The 12980-nt window shown below is 45.7% G+C and overlaps 1 long non-coding RNA gene across 1 annotated transcript; it reads left to right on the top strand.

The window, feature by feature from the left end:
* Positions 1–249: 249 nt before the first annotated feature.
* LOC309634750 lies at positions 250–8782 on the top strand. Its single transcript, XR_014248403.1, has 4 exons — positions 250–783; positions 1912–2009; positions 6007–6082; positions 8487–8782. It is a non-coding gene; the product is annotated as an uncharacterized lncRNA (long non-coding RNA).
* Positions 8783–12980: the final 4198 nt, after the last annotated feature.

Below are 12980 nucleotides of genomic sequence, written 5' to 3'. Positions count from 1 at the left end.
CTGGAAAAGAAATGATAAAATGATGGTTTCAACACAGGCATATGCATTTTTGAGTGTTTTATTATGTCAAACTGGATAAAATGTGTGTATTTCTCATACAGAAAAGACCTGTCGAGGTAGAAATGTACCTTTCAACTATTCATGGATACACAAGTACACTGGGGAGATTGTAAAAGTGCAGATTGTGATTCAGTAGGTCCGGTGGGCCTGAATTCTATTTTTTTAACAAGCTCATGGTTAACTAGTGATGCCACAGTCTCTGATTCATTAACCACAACTGTGAATATCAGAGACATAATTAGAAAGGTAAAAATTCATATTTAATTTTGAACTTAAAGTGTTTTATGGATTTTACACCTTTAATAGAATAGTGAGCACAGCAGCAACAATCATTTGTGAATATTTACTATAGACTGTGTATCTTTCTAACTTTTTCGTGTAGGATTCCAGGAAAAAGGCCTGGGCTGCGGCCACAGTGGGCGTGGCCCCCAGGCCGGGCCGCCCCTCCAGGACCCCCGACGGGGCCCTGCGCTCCTGGCGGCTCCCTCCCCCGCCGCCCCGCTCCCTCCCGGAAGGCCTCGGGGCAGAGCGGTCCCACCCACTGCGCGCTGAACAGAGCCCGCGTTTCCTCAGAGCTGGAACTCCCGGCTCGGGCGGGGTCTCTTCCCTCCGCCTTCACGGAACTGCCCCAGAGCCCGAGGGGAGGGCGACCTCACTGAGGCTGCCGGCTCTGGAGGTGCCCCGGCGGCCGAAGCTGTGACAGTCGCGGGGACGGCGGGCCGGGTAAGTGGGCGCCGACCCTCCGCCTGGTCCGGTGCCCGGGCGGCAGCACAAGACCAGCTTCTGAGGGGCAGGGGTTCGCTGCCACCCGCCGCTGCTGTGCAGAAAGAGCGGCCTCCAGCCTCTGGTCCCCGGGAACTTCGGTCCCTCCTCTCGCCCCTGCCCTCGGCCTGGCTCGCGAGGCCTGGTGGGCGTGGGGAGGGGGTCGGCCTGAGCGTCCTGAGGGGAAACGGGGCAAGGGAGGCGCAGGGTGTGGCTGCAGCGTCAGCGCCCCTCCTCCCGACTGCGGGGAAAGCGGCTGAAAACTCCTCCCGAGGCGCGCAGGCCCCTTATTCAGCCGAGTCCCTCTGCGCTCCTTCCTCCCTGAGCTAAAGTACCGGGGGGAGGGGACAGGGCAGGGGACTGGTAATGGGGAACATCAAAAGGTGATTGTTAACTAAGGAAAACCAGCTCTCCCAAGGTGAGGAATGCCGCGCTTTTCTTTGCATGGGCTCACTGAAATCCTTCCTTTGATATGCACCTCAGCTCTCTGGGGCCTGCATTCCGTATTTGCATATCCTGAGTGCCTCAGGGCCCGCCGGCTCACATTGGAGGGCTGCAAGTGCTGAAGACTGTGACATCCTTTGTTTACTGATAGGGCAAGAAATATTCCATTTCCCACCGGCTTGAGGGGCAGACAGTGAAAAAAAGTCAGAGAATCTCACTCGGCATGTACTTTGGTTCACATATAGACAATATTTATACTTAACTGTGCTAATAGAGGTTCTCAAGTCCAATCAACTTGTACTACTGCCCTCTATGTATCAATTTCATCAATATCATAAGATAAATGCTTATAGAATTGACTTATTCCATTTAAATAGGATAATGATTTTTAAAGGAAACATAAGAGAAATATAACAACAAAACCTTTACCACTAAAAGCTGGGTCTGGAACAACCTGAATAAATGTTCCATTGTTAAAATATTGAAAGATGTAGTCAATAGAAATATCAACAAAAATGACAAATAATAAGGGTAGCAGAATGTTGAAATGTCCTATCTTTATCATTAAAGTGGCAGAAAATCATTTATTAGTAGACACTGGGGGCAGAAGATGTCTGATTTTATACCTTTGTCATATTTGTGCAGTTGTTTCAACAAGTAACTTAAAGACAAAATGGAAAAACAAGGAGGTTTGTGCCTGAGATCATGTTGATGTGAAACCAGGGATGGCCACCTTGTGCCAGGTGAGTTAAGTTTACCTGGCAGGTAGACCGCAGAGCTCCTGGGAAGCAAGGGTTGGAATTTTTCTGCTGGGTGCCCCTTAGGTTCTGTGACTTGACTGACTGACTGTGAGTCATGTTTCAGGAAAGACCTGATCACAGGAAAAGGGTGGGAATAGAGTGCTTTGGGGAGCAGCTAACAACATTCATCACAGCTCACGGCCTGAATGAATTTTAAAGAAACAGGAAAACAAATGCTTCTTATGGAATCAGAGAATGTGAGGGCTGGACAATCCCAGAAAATGAGGAACAGCCATCCCATTTTCCAGATGACAAAACAGAGGTCCAGCAAGGTGAAATCCCTCACCCAAGTTGCACCCGTCTCTCCTCCCCACTACGTGGTTCATGAAAGCAGGACTCTTCCTGTCTTGATCACTGCTGAACCCCAAAATGGGCCAGCCATCTAGCAGCTGCTCCAAAAATTTGGGTTGACTGTAGGAACAATGCTATTTCTTTCTTTCTCACTCTTATTCAGGATTGTGCCAAGAACTCCCCAGGTTGCAATGTAATTCGATAAATGTAAATATTAATTGAGTTTTGTTGTGATGAGGACTTAGGCTTTGAAGGTAACAGACTTGGTTCAGATCTTGGTTCTGCCACTCCATAGCTGTTTGGCTTTGGGAAAATTACTAAGCCTCTCTGAGATTATTTCCTCCTTTGTAAAGTGGGGATAAATCTATCTGAGCCAGCAGAGCACCTGCATGAGAGATGTGCACTAAATATTGGTCTTTCTCACTCTCCTACGCCATCTCTCTGTTCTTCCCAGAGAAGCTGTACAGAAGGATATAGTACTTTTTTAAAATAGTTAACTAATTAATTAATTAATGTGTTTTTGGCTGCGTTGGGTCTTCGTTGCTATGCGCAGGCTTTCTCTAGTTGCGGCAAGCGGGGGCTACTCTTTGTTGCGGTGCCCGGGCTTCTCATTGCGGTGGCTTCTCTTGCTAGCCTTAACCCCAATGCTAGCCTTAACCCTGGCTCTCACAACATGAATTCCTCTTCCCATATCTTATCCACTAATTAGTATAAATGTAGGCATATTATTTCTATTAGCCATATCACACCGAGCCATTTATTCCATCCTCAGATCTGGATGAACTTCGCATTCCAAATACTCACTCACTGGAGCTCTAGGAACAATAGCACAGACAATCATCTCATATGAAGTAATGTAGCAGTTATTCTCTTCTCAGTCTTACTGATAAATGGATCATTTACACTTTCAACAGTAATTATTACACAAGAACACCTATGACTAATTTTCTCCTGACCGCTACCCAGAATTTGATTATCTCCGCAGTAGCAGAAATCCAATGAAGCCCCACTTGATTTAACAGAAGTAGCATCAAAACCTGTATATGTCTTCAATGTAGAAAATGTAGCAGGCCCATTCACCCCGTCCCTCCTAGAGAATATGTCAATTTCCCTATAATAAACATTTCCACAGCAATCTATTTTTAGGAGCATTCGACAATCCCTAGGTGCCAGAATTATATACAGCCCAAGTCATCATTAAAACACATCTAACAATCTCCTTTCTATGAATTTGAGCCTCCTACCTACAATTTTGATATGATCAACGCATACATCTCTTATAAAAAGTTTTTTTTTACGACTAACATTAACCCTATATATATGAGAGTTTTCACTACTTGTCATCATACCAGGCAACCCACCACAAATTTAAGAAATATGTCTGACAAAAGAGTTACTTTGATAGAGTAAATCATAGAGGTTTCAATGCTCTTATTCCTGGAATTGAATTCTTCCTAATAATTTTACATTCTCCATGCTACCTACCACATTACACCACATGCTATATAGTAAAGTTCTCTAAGTAAGCTTCAGGCCCATACCCCCAAAATATTTTTGTATATCCTTCCTGTGCAAATAAACTCTCATTGTTTTTACCATCATTCTACTGACCATTTTCTCAGGAAATATAATAATTGTATAACCAGCTCACACTGGTTAATGGTATCCCCATTCTAATAAAAAACATGAACCCATAAGCTACAGAAGCATCCAACAAATATTTCCTAAAACAGTCCACCACATCAATACTACTTATAATGGCTATTATCATTAATCTAATATACTCTGGTCAAAGAGCACAATGAATAACAAAATTCTTTAATCCAGCAGCATCCACCCTCATGACAATCGCCCTTGTCACAAAAGTAGGACTTTCCCCATTTCACTTCTGAGTGCCTGAAGTCACACAAGGCATCCCATGAACAGCAGACCTGATGCTATCAACATGACAAAATTGCACCCCTATCAGTTTTATACCACATGTCACCATCCATCAACCTAAATATACTATTAATCATAGTGATATTATAAATCATAGCTGGAGGCTGAGGCAGACTTCGCCATACTCACCTGGAAAATATTACACCCTCCTCATCAATTGCCCATATAGGATGAATAACAGCTATTATAATGTATATTCAGATTATAACGATCTTAAACATACTAATTTATATCATAACAACACTATCTTCTTCTTATTTATGCCCAGATCATGTACTACAAGAGTATCATTATCACACACATGAGGTAAAACACCTCCCATCACAATCATTTTCCTCACCATTATAGTGTCATTAGGACATCGCCCATCACTATCAGGGTTTCTACCCAAATGAATAATTATCCAAGAGATAACAAAAACGACAACATCATTCTACCAACACTAATAGCCATCATAGCAGCCCTCAGCATATATTTCTACTTGCAGCTAACATACTCCACATCACTAACTATATTCCCTTCATTAAACAACACAAACACAAAACAATTTGAACGTACAAAGAAATAACCTTCCTATCATTACCAATCATAATACCCACACGATTACTACACACAACACCCATTCTATCGGTGCTGGACTAGGAATTTAGGTTAGTTCAGGCCAAGAGCTTTCAAAATCCTAAACAAGTGAAATTTACTTAATTCCTAAAAATAAGGATTGCAAGACTTTATTCTACATCAATTGAATGTAAAGCAAACACTGTATTTAAGCCAAATCTTTACGAGATTGATGAGTTTTAACCCCAGGAAACTTTAGTTAACAGGCAAATCCTCTAGTCAACTGGCTTCAGTCTACTTCTCCTTCATTTGAGAAAGAAAAAAAGAAAAAAAAAAAAAGCAGGAAAATCACTGGCAGAATTGAAGCTGCTTCTCTGAAGTTACAATTCAATTTGTTGATTCACCACAGGGTTTGCCAGAAAGAGGGCTCAATCTCTGTCTTTAGATTTACAGTCTAATGCTAACTCAGTCATTTTACCTCTGTTCATACACTGCTGATTATTTTCAACAAATCACAAAGATATCGGCATTTTATATTTACTATTTGGTGCTTGAGCTGCAGTAGCAGGCAGCACCTTAATTATATCAATCGAGGCTGAGCTATGCTGACCTGGACCGCTACTTGGAGATGCCCAAATCTGTAAGGTAGTCATAACAGTCCCTGCACTTGTAATAATTTTCTTTATAGCTGTACCCGTTATGATTGCAGGCTTTGAAAACTGACTTGGGCCACTAATAACTCAGACACCTGAAGTAGCATTTCCCCCAATAAATCATATAAACTTTTGACTACTTCCCCCATCATTCTTACTCCTACTCATATCACCAATAGTAGAAGCTGGTTCTGGTACCAGTGGAACCGTGTATTCAGCTCTAGCCTGCAATCTGGCCCATGCAGGAGCCTCTGTCGACCTAACTGTTTTCTCCTTCCATTTAGCAGGTGTCTCCTCAATTCTTGGTATTATTACTTTTATTACTATAGTCTTTAATACAAAACCAGCAGTCATATCCCAATACCAAACACCATTATTTGTTTAATCTTCCCCAACTATAGCCATATTACTATAATTACCAATCTCAGTCCAAGCAGCCAGAATTGCCATGCTGTTAAGAGATAGAAATCTAAACACTACTTTCTTTGACCCTGCAGGAGGAGACCGAATCCTATACCAACACCTATGTTGATACTTTGCTCACCCTGAAGTCTGTATTCATGGCCTAACAGGGTTTGTTATAAACTCACATATCATTACATACTATTTAGGACAAAAATTGCCTTTCAGCTATCTGGGAATAGTATGAGTCATGTCCACTGGTTTTTTAGGAGTTCTCTTGTGGGCCCATCATATGTTTACCATAGGGATAGCTGTGGACTCAGGAGCATACTTTGCATCAGCTACCGTAATTACTTCTATCCCTACAGGAGTAAAAGTATCTAGCTGATTAGCAACTCTTTATTTAATTTTTCTTTTTCTTTTCTTTTTTTTGTTTTTTTGTGGCTGAGTTGGGTCTTGGTTGCTGCGCATGGGCTTTCTCTGGTTGCGGTGAGCGGCAGCTACTCTTCGTTGCGGTGTGCGGCCCTTTCATTGCAGTGGCTTCTCTTGTTGCAGAGCACGGCCTCTAGGCGCGTGGGCTTCAGTAGTTGTGGCTTGCGGGCTCTAGAGGGCAGGCTCAGTAGTTGTGGCACACGGGCTTTTTGCTCCGCGGCATGTGGAATCTTCCCAGACAAGGGCTCGAACCCGTGTCCCCTGCATTGACAGGCGAATTCTTAACCACTGCGTCACCAGGGAAGTCCCTGGTTAGCAACTGTTCACGGAGGTAATACTATATGACCTCCCAATATATTATGAGTTTTAGGCTTTAGTTTTTTTCTTTTTACAGTAGGTGGTTTGACAGGAATCATCTTAGCCATCTCATCCCCAGACATTGTCCTCCAGGATACATACTATGTAGTAGCACACTTCCATGACCTAATGTCCATGGGAGCAGTCTTCACTATTATAGGAGGCTTCCTACACTGATTCCCACTATTCTCAGGTTATACAGTTAACTCAGCATGAGCAAAAATTCACTTCACAAGTATATTTGTAGTAGTAAATATGACTCCCTGCAGCACTTTCGTGGCCTCTCAGGGATGTCACTACGTTAGTCTGAGTACCCTGAGGCACACACAACATGAAATATTTTGTCTTTAGGCTCATTCATCTCAGTAGCAGCAGTAATGCTAATAATCTTCATACTTTGAAAAGCATTTGTGTCTAAACAAGAAGTCTTAGCAGTGGAAATTGCTACTCCTAACCTAGAATGGTTACACGGATGTCCTCCACCATATCCTATGTTTCAAGATCCTCCCTATGGAAATGTAGAATAAGGAAGGACTCAAGTCCTTTTCAACCAGTTTCAAGCCAACACCATAACAATTATGTCTTCCTCAATAAATGAGATAAAAGTAAAAAGTGATGTAGCTTTGTCAAAGTTAAATGATAGGCTAAAATCCTGTATATCACTAAGGCATATCAATTTCATCTAGGCTCTCAAGATACAACATCACCGATTATGGAAGAACTTTTACATTTTCTTCATCACACATTAATAGTGATTTTTAAAATAAGTTCTCTAGTCCTCTATATCATTTCACTAATATTGACATCTAAACTCATATGCATACAGTAGATGCACAGGTAGAGAAAATGTGAACAATTTACTAGCTATTATTGTAATCTTAATTGCCCTATCATCATTGTGAATCCTTTACATGATACGTGAAATCAATAACTCTTCCCAAACCATAAAAAACTATGGGTCAGTAATGATACTGAAGCTACAAATACACAGATTATGAAGATTTAAATGTTGACTCCTCTGTAATCCCCACATCAGAGCTAAAACCAGGAGAATAATGACTAATAGAAGTCAACAACCGAGTAGTTAGGGATAGTCATTGAATATTAGTTTCATCTGAAATTGTTGTACACTCCGGAGTTGTTCCTTCTCAGGCCTAAAAAGAGCTGCTATCCCAGGACGCCTAACTTAAAGAATCCTAATATCAACAGGACCAGGCCTATGTTGTGGACAAGAGAGCTCGTTTTCCTGAGTTCAAAGACAGGACAGAGGGATATGGCTGAGATATGGGGTGAATCTGGAGCCCATGGGGATGCACTCTCCAAGCTCCAGTATAGGAATGGGGCCGCTAGGGTCCCAGGCCACCCACCACGCCCTCTCGAGCAGGATCTGGGCAACATTCCCTGTCAGTGATGAGGCAGCCCTAGCACTTGTCGCGCCCCGATGTCGTGTCCTATGTGGGCCCCATGCTCTTGGGACCACACCCCACACTCTGCAGGTCCATGCTACAGGGTCCTTCATGCCTCAGGAGGAGAGACCACACAGCAAGCAGTTCCCTCCCCAACCAGCAGGAGGAGGGGAGGAGAGCAGGGGCACCAGGGGACTCTCACTCAGACAACAACACCCCAGCGGTGCCAGCGGGGACAGTGATGATGCAGATGAGGCACAGACCAAGAGATGGGACCAGGGGACCCAAAAGGCAGCTGGTCAGGTCCTGGCTCACCTGCACCCCGGACACCTTTGTCCCGCATACACCCCCTTCCTCATACACCCTCTCCTTAAATGCAGATTCGTCAGATGCAAACAGGCAGAGCTTCAGACTGAAAGTCAGCTCTTCCAAAATGACCCGTCAGCAAACACTGCAGGATTCCACTCCAGTGGGTGCCCTGGAGTCGACAACTCAGGGACTGAAGTGGATATCGGTGCCAGGGGCAGTGGGAGGGAATGGGGAATGAGACTTTCATGGTTGTGGAATTTTGGTTTTGCAAGATGAAAAGTTCTAGGGATGGTGGTGATGGCTCCACGAGAAAGTGAATATATCTGAGGCCTCAGAAACGTGCACTTAAAATGGTGATGATGGTAAAGGGTATGTGACGTGTGTTTTATTTCACTTAAAATAAATTCTTAAAATAATGTCTTGTTAATTGAGATTCCATTTCGACTCCCCCTCATCACAAATGTCGGAGGCCCAGACACAGTCCCCTACCTTAGGGGCCATCACGGTACCCTCACAGAGCACGTGGGAGACCATTCTTGGGGTGGGGGGCTAGTCTGTGCTCACCTGACCTCTGTCCAGGGGGACCCAGGCAGTGGTGACCCCCATAGATTAGACATATGATATGCTATAGTATTAATATGATACCACCAAGTGTTGTCACTCACCGGAACACAGAGCATCAACCCACTCAAACATGCCTGACCTCATATGATTGTGACAAGATGAAGAGAAGAAAAGGAACCACAGGTTAATCAGGACAACACCCTTAATGCAGAGGTTGGAAATCTCAAAGGGGACAGGACACACTGCAGGCAAAGAGCGCATATGCGGTCTCCCCATACATGTGATCCTGACCCATGCAGGTATGGTGAGACCCACACAGTCCCCGCACCCTATACCTGCGGCCACACATCCACACTCACCAGGGTGACCCACCTCCCCAGACCCCTCCACCTGGGTCACATGTCCACAGTCCCAGGGTGACCTCACCTCCCCAGACCCTGCACCTGGGGTCACACGTCCCCTTGGTCAGGACACCATGGCTCTGCAGGGGGCTCCCCCAATGTGGAAACAAGCTGGGTCCCTGGGACCTCCTGGGATGGGAAAAAGTGTCAGGTGGGTCTCCTTTCCCCACACTTGTCCCAGAGGAGTCCTCCTCTTCTCACTTTGGTTCTGTGTGATTTTAACTGTTTTTAAAGCTTTCATACTAGAGTTGAACACACGACCCTGGTGCTGGCGTGCTCAGTCCTTTCTCGTCTCGCTTACATGTTGAGAAAACTCACAGGACAGCAGGGCTGAAAGCCGAGGGGCAGCTCTGGACTCTGCTGAGTAGGGACGGTAGACTGGAGGGAGAGCTCAGCAGCAGCCTCAGCTGTCACCCATCGGCCTTTTGCCCGATCTGCGTGCCCTGCAATCAATTCACCAGCTAAACCTGCTTCCCTATGCACCATGCACGTGCTGGTAAATTGGAATTATTGCCAGGTAGTCCTCCTGAGGATTCTCCATGAGCCCCAGGGAAGGTGAACCCTGCAGGGATTAAGACTAAGGCCCCGACCATAGCACTGACCCTTGGGAGGACCAGGTCACCACACTCAGAAGAGAGGCTGTTACGTAGACAAGCCCACCTCAGCTCCAGACCCCAGACATCTAAGCCCTGACATTCAGATGCAGGCACGGAGCTTCCCAGTACTGAGGCCAGGCCGGGTCTCTACCCAGGTCCCCATAGTCCTAGCGTACACAGAACATGGTCAGGTCTAAATCTTCTTATTATAGACAACACATGGTCAGCTCTAAACATAATCAGTAGACAGGACATGCAGAGGTCTAAATCTACCATGTAGACACAACTTGATCATGTTTAAACTAGCTTAGGGCTGATCTCATAGGAGGTACAGATCACACACATGGGTCTCTCATCTTTGGACACCCACATCAGGAAACTGAACAAAATCTTTGGCATTAAACATTTCAACAGGCAAAACAGAAATGTTCCCAATTTCTCTGGCCACCTGATGGTCAGGATCCACGGGCGAGCCACGAACTTCTTAGAGTGCAGCCCAGTCTGCTGCCAGGACAGACAAGAAGTGGCCTGATTCCAGCCTCCCAGGCTTCCAGAAGGAGGCGGCCACACTGGAAGCCCAGGCAGGAGAGTCCTGCATGGTCCGGGCCGGGAGATCCAGTCTGTCCATTCGGCTGGCCGATTCCGGGCGGGGCGCTCAGGGCCGCTGAGAGCCCTGCACTCAGGTCCTGCTTCCCTGCAGCGTGTGCGTGTGCGTGTGCGTGTGCGTGTGCGTGTGTGTAGAGGGGGCGGTGGCTGACGGCTCCCATGGCTCCCGTCCCGGGCACCGCGCTGTCTTCGAGGGGAGGCACGGGGAGAGGTAGGGGCACAGAAGCCGTTGGAGAGGAGAACCCACCGCGGAACTCCTTGCACACTGGCTCGCCCCACCCGGAGACCCGCCTGCCCATCGTGGGCCGCATGTCACCCCCCAGCCCCCCACCCCCGAGGGCAGGGTGCCTGCTCTTTCAACAGCACAGTGTCTCACATGAAGGAGACCCAGTGGGGACTGTCACCCCCCCCACCCCACTCCTGATGCTGTGTTTGGGGAGAATGAACCCCCTTGACTGGGCGATGGGACCCTGTGTGGAAAGAGGTGGCGGCCCCATCCAAGTCGGGGCCTGGCTGAGAGATGGGAACACAGGAGCCAAGGGCAGGGCCTGGAGGCCAGGCCAACAGGAGGGGCACCCCCAGCCTTGGCCGGGCTCTCCAACGGTGACATTGTTGCTTTACGGGACCTGGGGCAGGCGACTGAATGTAATGGGAGTCTAAACTGGACCCTGAATGGGGCTTAAAGAAGGTGTGAAGGATGTTACTGAGACAGTGACAGTCATTGGAAGACAAACTCTGTGTCAGGATATCCTGCTCCATCCATTTAAATCCCTGAGATCTGTGACCTTTACGTGGCTACGCAGGATTGTTAGAGCAGCTGCGTGCGGATATATCTGGGGCACAATTCAGTCTGCAACCAACTTGCAAGTGGTTCCAGCAAACACACAGGTGTGCGCACAGGCAGGCACAGCACACACACAAACATATGCACGTGCACGGCACAAATATATTCACACACTAGCATGTGAACACACATGCACGCATATGCCCATGCACACACTAATGTGTGCAAGTGCACGTACCTATGCACATGCACAGCATAGGTATGCAAACAGGCACATGCACACGCATAGCACACACACAGGGAATAAAGTGAATCCGTAAAGCATTAATTCCTGAACACAAGTGAAGCTGACATGTATTTTTCCCTTTTCTTAGCCTTGATGTTTTCCACAACAAAAAGTTTAAGAAAAAAGTTAATGGCAAATGACTTTTGATTCATAGGACTTTCTGATGTTATTCCACAAATATTATGACAGGAGAAATGAATGTAGATATTACATGTGTCCACTAATGGATGAATGGAGAAGAAAAACACGGTCCATCAATACAAGGGGATGCTATTCAGCCTAAAAAGGAAGGCAATTCTGACACAGGCTGCAGCAGGGATGAACCTTGAGGGCATTATGCTCAGTGATGTAAGCTAGACACAAAAAAACAAACAGTGCTTGATCCACTCATACAAGGCCCCTAGAGCAGTCGGAAACATAGAGACATAAAGTAGGATGTTGAGTGCCAGGGGCTGAGGGAGGGACAATGGGGAGTGAGTGTTTAATGGGGACTGTTTCAATTTTGCAAGATGAAAAAGTTCTGGAGGATGATGGTGGTCAGGTTTGCACAACAGTGTGAATTACTTCTTGACCCTGAAATGTGCACTTAAAAATGGTTAAGATAGTAAATTTTATGTTATGTATATCTGACCACAATTTTTAAAACTTTTAAAAAAACAACAGGAAATAGTCCATGAATACCACAAGATGCACAACTTCACTAACAACAGAGGGATTAAAGCCGTAAGAAAAATACTGTGCATACACCTACCAGAATGGCAGACATGAAAGACATAGTATCAAATATCAGCAGGATGTGGAGCAATGGAAAGCCTGGTACGCAACGGGGGGATGCAACCACTTCTGAAACAATCGGGCCTCAGATAGCGAAGTCCCTGCACAGAGACCCACAGTGCTCCTCCCAGGTGAACACAAACCCACCAGCCCTGCACCAGGACACACGGACATGGACTCGCAGCCACAGGAGCCAAACCTGAAAGAACCTGAAGGCCATCACAGGCGGATGCAGAAATGAACCATGCACGCTCCTATGAAGGAATATTCCACAGCAATGGAGTACATTTTGTTTACAGGTAGTAAAACTATAAAAATTATTTTTTTTAAAAAAACGATATTTACAAGATGAAAGAATCTATAATTCTGGCACCTAGGGATTGTCGAATGCTCCTAAAAATAGATTGCTGTGGAAATGTTTATTATAGGGAAATTGACATATTCTCTAGGAGGGACGGGGTGAATGGGCCTGCTACATTTTCTACATTGAAGACATATACAGGTTTTGATGCTACTTCTGTTAAATCAAGTGGGGCTTCATTGGATTTCTGCTA

The sequence above is a fragment of the Balaenoptera borealis genome (genome assembly GCF_965194805.1).
Source record: "Balaenoptera borealis genome assembly, chromosome: 9".
NCBI lineage: Eukaryota > Metazoa > Chordata > Mammalia > Artiodactyla > Balaenopteridae > Balaenoptera > Balaenoptera borealis.
Note: the sequence above shows the minus strand (reverse complement) of the source record. Positions and strands in the feature narration are given on the sequence as shown.